An 8,520-nucleotide genomic window follows, 5' to 3' on the forward strand; every position below is an offset into this window, starting at 1 on the left:
ATTTTCAGGAAACAAAAGAAAGAGAAAGAGAAGTTGTCTAGATAATATTGGTTTCAGTGACATCAATGTTTAGTTTCCAGTTTCCTCCTAGGGTTTCTAGGCTTAGTGAAGCATGACAATTGTTTTTTCAATAAAACACAGTCCTACAGCCCTGCAATCCTAATCATGTGTTGTTTTGCATTACTTCGTACTGTTCTCGTTCTAATTGCCACTGACTTATTGGATGCTTGGTCTCCTAAGCATGGTTCATATGGACGCTGAAACCCGATGAAGTCAAAAGCAACACTGTGATAACGTGAGTCTGAAAAACATACAAATGTTGCCAACTTAACTACTCTTTCCTTAACAAATCACTAGAGATACCCAGACTCAGATTTCCCTTACGTCAACAAGAAGAACGTGTTTCCGTTTTTTAAAGAAATGTAACAAAGCAATCGAGACATGCACAAATACTAAGTGCACAGTTTAATCAATGCTCCCAAAGGAAGCCCAGCAATGTCACCAGGATGTTAATCATACCCAGCACCCCCAAAGCTGCTCTCGAATGTACTTGCCAGTCTACCTACTTAAGTAGCCCATATTCTGGTACATTAGCTTTGCCTGTTTTTGAACTTTACATGAATGGACTCATATAGTGTACACCAGAATGTCTGGTTTCTTTTGCCCCAGATGATCTTTCTGAGATGCGTTTTTGTTTTCGCATGTGCCAAGAATCACGTGGAGCTCGGTGTTAGAATATAAAAGCTTTAGTCAAAAGAGGAAACAGTGAACGAGATGACTTTTTGAAATAACCTGAAGTCAATGGCTAAGAAGCAGCTGCTTGAGGTGAGAAATGCGAAACACCAAAAAGAGCCCTATGAGAAAAAATGGTCTTGGAAAGAAATGCCCAGAACTGAAACATCTCTCTTAGCTGAAAAGAAAAGAAAATTGGCCCTTCAGAAACTATTTTGATTCAGGCTGTCTTCGTTCTCATCTCTTTCACAAAATCTTGCTTTTTCTCCTGCCTATGTCGTTCTGTAGCTGCTCTCTGATGGCCGCACCTCCATGAGGGATCGGGTTTTGCCACCTTTTCTCACACTGTATGGTAAATGATTCCTCATATAAAATGATTCCAAACAATTCTTCCCATAAAAAGACATTTTCAGGGGCGCCTGGGTGGCTCAGTGGGTTAATGTCTCTGCCTTCAGCTCTGGTCATGTTATCGGGGTCCTGGGATCTAACCCCACATCGGCTCTTCACTCAGTGGGAGCCTGCTTCCCCCTCTCTCCCTGCCTGCCTCTCTGCCTACTTGTGATCTCTCTCTGTCAAATAAATACATAAAATCTTTAAAAAAAAAAAAAAAGACATTTTCATTCTGCTTCTGCCCTTTTATTTTTTTTTCAAGATTTTTTTTATAAAGATTTTATGTATTTATTTGACAGAGAGAGATCACAAGTAGGCAGAGAGACAGGCAGAGAGAGGAGGAAGCAGGCTCCCTGCTGAGCAGAGAGCCCGATGTGGGACTCGATCCCAGGACCCTGAGATCATGACCCGAGCCGAAGGCAGCGGCTCAACCCACTGAGCCACCCAGGTGCCTGATAAATAAAAAGATTTTTATTTATTTATTTGACAGAGAGAGAGAGATCACAAGTAGGCAGAGAGAGAGGGGAAGCAGGATCCCTGTTGAGCAGAGAGCTTGATGTGGGACTTGATCCCAGGACCCTAAGATCATGACCCGAGCCAAAGGCAGAGGCTTAACCCACTGAGCTGCCCAGGCACCCCTCGAGATATTTTTATTTTTAAGTAATCTCTACACCCAATGTGGGGCTTGAACCTACAACCCTGAGATCAAGATTCACACATGCTACTGACAAAGTCAGCCAGGTGCCCTCTGTTTCTGCTTCTTTTAAACACAGGTTATTAAAAGCTTTCTTTGTAAGTTTTTGGATTTCCATTATGGTGAGCTACCATGCCATAAAAGTTTATAAAATATTAATAATTCTAATATTAATATCTAATAATTCTAATATTTAAAATACAGAAATTTTTACTAGTGCTTCATAAAATTACATGCATTTAAAACATAAATTATTTTTATTCCATTATGAAAATGCTTCTTAGGGTAATTATCAAAATAATCTCACAAATATCAGTGTCATATTTTGAATATAAAAATACCCTTTTCTGGGACGCCTGGGTGGCTCAGTTGGTTAAGCAGCTGCTTTCGGCTCAGGTCATGATCCCAGTGTCCTGGGATCGAGTCCCGCATCGGGCTCCTTGCTCAGCAGGGAGCCTGCTTCTCCCTCTGCCTCTGTCTGCCTGTGCTCGCTCTCTCTCTGATAAATAAATAAAATCTTAAAAAAAAAAACCCTTTCCTTCTCCCTTACAAAAAACCCAAATTCACACACACAAAAAACTTGTACTAGTTTAAAATACAATTCATTTGAGGTACATCTACTATAGTTTTTAAGACAGATTAATTGATTCCAGTGATCTGGGGGGAAAAAATTTTTTTTAATCTAAGCCTTTCCCTAAACCCTTCCACTTAGAGAAGGTTAATTCAACTTGTCACAGATTTAAACTATTTATCAGGAACGGGAATACGGAAGTTGGGTGTTTACCACAGAAGAGAGATAGTAGGTGTGATTGGTCACGATATGAATAATCTGATTTCTGGATTGTTTGCTTTTATTTCTAGTTTTAAAACCCAAATCTGGATATAAGAGGGCATCCAAAGTTCATTTCATTGGCCACTCAAATATACTGTGTGGTAAATTAAAAGTGGTCTTAAATTATTTTATGTCTTTCCTCCAGAAGAGTGAGTCTACTTCCCCCCAAGTGAGCACCTTATGATTCCTTTGACCAACACAATGAGGCAGATGTGACGAATGTGACTCTCAGCTCAGGCTTCAACAGTCTTGTCTGTCTTGTCTTGTCCGGATCTGCTGCCTCCACAGGAGAAAGCCCCTGAGGGGAGGGCAGCATGTAAAGCAAAGACAAGCTCTCTGGGCTGCAGTCGCTAATGGTGATGGGTAATTTTTTGTGTCAACCTGACCGGCCTCACAGATGCCGGGATAGCTAGTAAAACATGTCGTGGTGTGTAAGTGATTTGGTAGATTGAGTGAAGAGATCTGAGCTCACCAGTGCAGGCAAGTGCAAGCAGGCAGCATCCAAGCTGTAGGGAAAAAAGGGTAAGAGAGAGCAAATCTCTTCCTTTTTGAGCTGGGATACCCATCTTCTCCTGTCCTCAGACACTGGAGCTCCTAGTCCTCAGCCTTCGGACATGGACTGAGTTATCCCACCAGCTTCCCTGGCTCTCCGGCTTGCAGGTGGCAGACTGTGGGACCTTTCAGCCTCCATAACTGCCTGAGCCAATTCCTCCAAATCTCCTCACATGTAACTGAGTATATCCTATTGGTTCTCTTTCTCTAGAGAGCCCTGACTGAGACACCGACCAAGAAGCCTGCAGAAGACAACAACTACGTGCAAATGCCCCAGGGAAGAGCAGAAGAAATGCCCAGCTGAGCCCAGCCCAACTTCACGAAGAACAACAACAAATTGCTCATGTGAGTCCCTAAATTGAGGGAGGTCTGTGACAGAGCAACAAGTCGAGAGAGGCACCCCGAGCCCACTGCATGAGGTAACGTACCCATTCAGTGAGGAAAACAGGCTAACAGAGTTGGGGCTTCACTATCAGGTCTCCTATTTCAAATTTCTACTTCGGTTTCCCATCTAACTTAGAGTCAATTTATTTCAAATTGGAGCGACTATATTTCACTCCTAGTATCTGCCTCTCCACCCCGCCCCCCATTTACTTACCAAACAAATCCCACTTCCATGTTACCACCAAAATATCGAAGATCCTAATTAAAATTCTCCCTGCCATCACTCATCCTTTCCAACATACTTCTGCCTACAGGATAAAGTCCTGAGCCTCCCCTTCCTAACTCTTCATGAGGCCCTGTCCCAAAGCAGAAGAGGCAGAAGTCTAGACCCACTGGCCCCTTCCCCACTGATCTAGAGTTTCTCCCAGATGTGTTAACCTACCCTGTGCTTCCAAGCTGAGCATATTCCATAACTTAGAAAGTTCCTTACAGCATCTAGAGCCCCCAAGGAAATCCTGAGGCATTAGGTAAAGCACTTGAAGGGGAAACTTAGAGCCTTACAATGAGTGGAATCCTGCATGGAACGGTCCAGGACAGCCACAGCTAAAATCCAAGAGCACATGTGAATCACTGAGTCAGCTGAATGTGCTGTTCTGTATCTGTGGTCATATGTGAAGATCCATTTCCTTGTGATGCTTCAGGAAGCCTTAGATAAAAGGTCTCCTGGGAAACTCCTGGGCCTCTAAGGTGCTCATGGCAAAACTTGGATCTCCATGAATTCCTGAAGCTTCTCCTTTCAGACACTGTGACCTCAATTAAACTGATCTGTGACCAGGTTGTTCTTTCTAGGACAAACTTACTGCAGGATGGCCAGAAACACCTCCATGGAGATCCACTTGACATATGATTATTTAAAAAACAAACAAACGAACAAACAAACCAGGGGCCCCTGGGTGGCTCAGTGGGTTAAAGCCTCTGCCTTCGGCTCACGTCATGATCCCAGGGTCCTGGGATCAAGCCCCTCATCGGCTTCTCTGCTCGGCAGGGAGCCTGCTTCCTCCTATCTCTCGCCTGCCTCTCTGCCTACTTGTGATCTCTCTCTGTGTGTCAAATAAATAAAATCTTTAAAAAAGAAAAGAAAACCAAAAATTGTACAGAATCACCTGGGAAACTCATTTTTGAAACTCTGATACCCAAATCTTCCACTGAACCTGTAGAATTCTGGAATCTGTAGAAGTATTTGTACAAGCTCACTGTGTGGTTCTGAGAAAGAGCAGAAAGTTTGAGGACAACCGGTTACGAAAATGACGCTAAAGCAGGATTCATTCACCATTGGGTGGCGCCAAAATTTCAAAGATGAAAATTTCTACTCCAGCGTTGTTTCCTTTGAGAGAACAGTGAGTATATTTCCCTTTTCTCTCTATTCTCCACATCACCCCAGCTTTTAGAAAAGGGGTGTATCACACCTTTTCTCCACTCAGTATCAGTTTGGCACTTTCTCCTTGAACTTATTTAGGTCATAGCAAAGTATCTTGCTCGGCAGGGACCCTGGAGGGGGGCTCTTTCAGCACTGCCCCTACTTTCCTTTAGCATTGTCCCTTTCAAGTGCAATGTTTGGAAGAAGAAAATCCACTGTGAGTACTGGCCTCAACAGCGAGGAGTGATTCGACAAAAAATAATTATATGACAAGTTCCCGAAAGCCATATTTAGCCATTTGTAGTTTTCAATCCTTGCCCTTTCCCAAAAACCACGACTTCAAAACTAAGAATCACGATTATTCTTTCCAAACTCTCACTGCTTCAGTGCAAAAGTATTTGACAACTTGTTAACAGTTTTGTCCTCTCTTCTTCCTCAGAGATTTGTACATTAACAAATCCCATGCAGATAATAATGTCATTTAAAAATTTCTCTGTACAAAAAAGAAAAAGAAAAAAATTTCTTTGTACTGTCCATTTGTTTGAAATCTGCTTGAGGTCATGTATGCAGTCCTGCATGCATTTAATTATTTTTAAATGTGCATTCAACAGAAATGGCTGGAAAGTGGTGCCTGGTGGCTCAGTGGGTTAAGCCTCTGCCTTCTGCTCAAGTCATGATCTCAGGGTCCTGGGATCGAGCCCTGTATCAGGCTGAGCCTGCTTCCCCCTCTCTCTCTGCCTGTTCTCTGCCTACTTGTGATCTCTCTTTCTCTCTGTCAAATAAATAAATAAAATCTTTTAAAAAAAGAAAGAAAGAGAGAGAGAAAGGAAGGAAGGAAGGAAAGAAGGAAGGAAGGAAGGAAGGGCTGGAAAGATGAACAAAGCAAATAACATTTATCTTATCAAGCCTATAAATATCTACTGAGCCACTGTATGTACCAGGCACTGTGATACACACTAATGGGGAGATACAAGGTTGAATACAACAGGAAGATGGAAGGTCTCCTGGACTTATACATCTAGTTGAAAGAAATATGGGGGGATTAGCAAACGAACGAATAAAATAACAAGAGCGACAACTCTTCCAAAAAGTAAAGCAGAATGATGTGATAGTCTCTGCACAAGATGGGATTAGTGTTGACAAGGAGGTCAGGGAAGGCACTGAGGAGGCAACATGTGAACCAAGAACAAATGAACCCCCCAAAAAAAATTTTTAAAAAAAGAACAAATGAACCATCTACGCAGAGAGTAGAGCAAAGGCAGCAATCTGGGACTAAACAAGCCTGGTACATGGTGGATCAGGAAGGAAGCCAACGTAGGGAAGCATCAGCCCCATGAAGTTGGAGACATGAACAAAGAAAGACCCTATCAAGGTCAGAGACTGATATATATATATATAAAATGGAAAATCACCAAAAGGTTTTAAGGAGGAAAGCAACATGGTCTTATATATTTATTTATTGTAACACAACATTTAATTACATCGGTTTCCCATCGACACACTAGTCATTTAATGATGACTACATTGGTCATTTCCACTGGTGGCAGGAAGCTCTTCTGCTAAAGGCTCCCATGGTTTCCAGTGTATCATTTTTCCTGCCAGACTTACTTCATTTGCAGCCTCAAGCATCACCTCTGCTAGCTGGCCACTGTGAAGCTAGTCTAATTTCTTAACATCTGGTTCCACTTTAACTAGTGGACCCAGCTTCTCATTTGCAATCTGTTCTACATATGTGCTGTAGGCTGCATTTTCAGAAATCTGCTCAAGAACATCAAGAATCTTTGTGTACAACATTGTTAGCCCTTCATGTGGACTTTCACATATAACCAACCCCACCAGGCTGGCGGTTGTCTTCAGAAAAGGTGCCATGACAGCGCCTATAGATTTACTTTCTAGATCATCTTAGCTCCTGACTGCAAAGGGGACATAAATGGAAGCTGAGAGAACAACTGGAACGTGGCAGTAATTGTTGCTTGAGAGATGATGATAGCTTGACTAGAAATAGGCATGGCCATGGAGAGAAGTAGTCACATTCTGGAGTGTTCTGGCAGGACAGACTTGCTGATGGACTGCATGTGGGGAATGAGGGCATGAGAGAAATCAACAACACCTCAGTTCCTGTTTGATCAACTAGGTAGATGGGGAGATCAATTATGAAGGGTAAAATGGGCAAGAAAAGTCTAGAGGAAAGCTCTGAATTTAAAATCCTCATTTGGTCATACAAAGATTGAAATGTTTACTTAACATGGGAACAGTCAGTGGGGATTTATGAGATTTAATAGTCATCAGCATATATTTTATTTAAAGCCTGGATAATATCCTATCTTATCATATAAATATTATTTAACAGCTAGATAATATGTGTATAGATGTAAAAGAATATCAGAGACTGAGCCTACTAACTACATTGATAACTAACTACATTGATAACAGATAACACTGTAGTGGTTATGGGAAAAAATGATGTCATCAAGATCTATATTGGTGAGAATAATAATATTCCATATGGTATTGCAAAAAATAAATATGGGGGGTGGCTGGATGGCTCAGTTGGTTAAGCAACTGATTCTTGATTTTAGCTCAGGTCATGATTTGGGAGTCGTGAGATCAAGCCCCACAGTAGGCTCCGCACTGGGTGTGGAGCCTGCTTAAGATTCTCTCTCCTCTCCCTGTGCCCCTCTTCCCTCCAGCCTGTACACAAGATTTCTCTCTCTTTCTCTCTCTCAAAAAGAAAAAAGAACAAAAGAATATATAAAATATTTAAGTGTCTGACACAGAGCAATCAAGAAAATAATGATTTTTTTTTTCTTATTTCCTTCCTGGGTAAAAAATGGACTCAGTAGTAAATTGCAATAGAACCAAAATCTTCCCATTCGTTCAGATGTCTTTAAAGCTGAAGGAAGTCCTGAGAATGGTCTGCCTCCACATTTCCAAAATGAGATTCTTCCTGTAGGGTCTTTAGAGGTTTCCAGGATCTCTATGAAGCCTGAAGTAATAAAGCTGAACAGATTTCTTGAATGCAGACCCTCACAAAGGTCTCTAAGGGAGAGGCCTCGTATGCAGCATTTCCCGACTCACCCAGGCCAGAGAAACTGTCCACAGACCACAGTTTGGGAGAGCGCTGACCGACTCCACACACACATTTTATAGATGAGAAAACTGAGCACAAATGGGATAAAGTCACCTGGCCTGGAGCTTGTTGTTAAAAAACAGACTGCTACTATGAAACTGCTTGCCCCAACCCTCCCATCTGGAGAGCCTATTCCTGCTATTTTCCTTTACACTGAGTTAATGAGTTAATGAGGTGTCAACCATAGACTTTGAGGTTGATAAGATGCCCCTGGTGGGCCTCAAGTTCCTTCCTGGGTCTGAAGGACTCACATGTGCTTTACGAGGACTGGCCTAAGAATCACTATTGTGATTCTTATATGTTATATATATATAATATGTGTGATATATATATATATGTATATATGTGTATATATATATAATTATATACATAATTATATATTATTCTAA

At 41.7% G+C, this 8,520-nt stretch overlaps 1 pseudogene; it reads right to left on the reverse strand.

Moving 5' to 3' along the window:
* Positions 1–6,510: 6,510 nt before the first annotated feature.
* LOC122917571 lies at positions 6,511–6,870 on the reverse strand (annotated as a pseudogene).
* Between the last annotated feature and the right edge of the window lie 1,650 nt (positions 6,871–8,520).

The sequence above is a fragment of the Neovison vison genome, chromosome 1, assembly GCF_020171115.1.
Source record: "Neovison vison isolate M4711 chromosome 1, ASM_NN_V1, whole genome shotgun sequence".
NCBI classification, from domain to species: Eukaryota; Metazoa; Chordata; class Mammalia; order Carnivora; family Mustelidae; genus Neogale; species Neogale vison.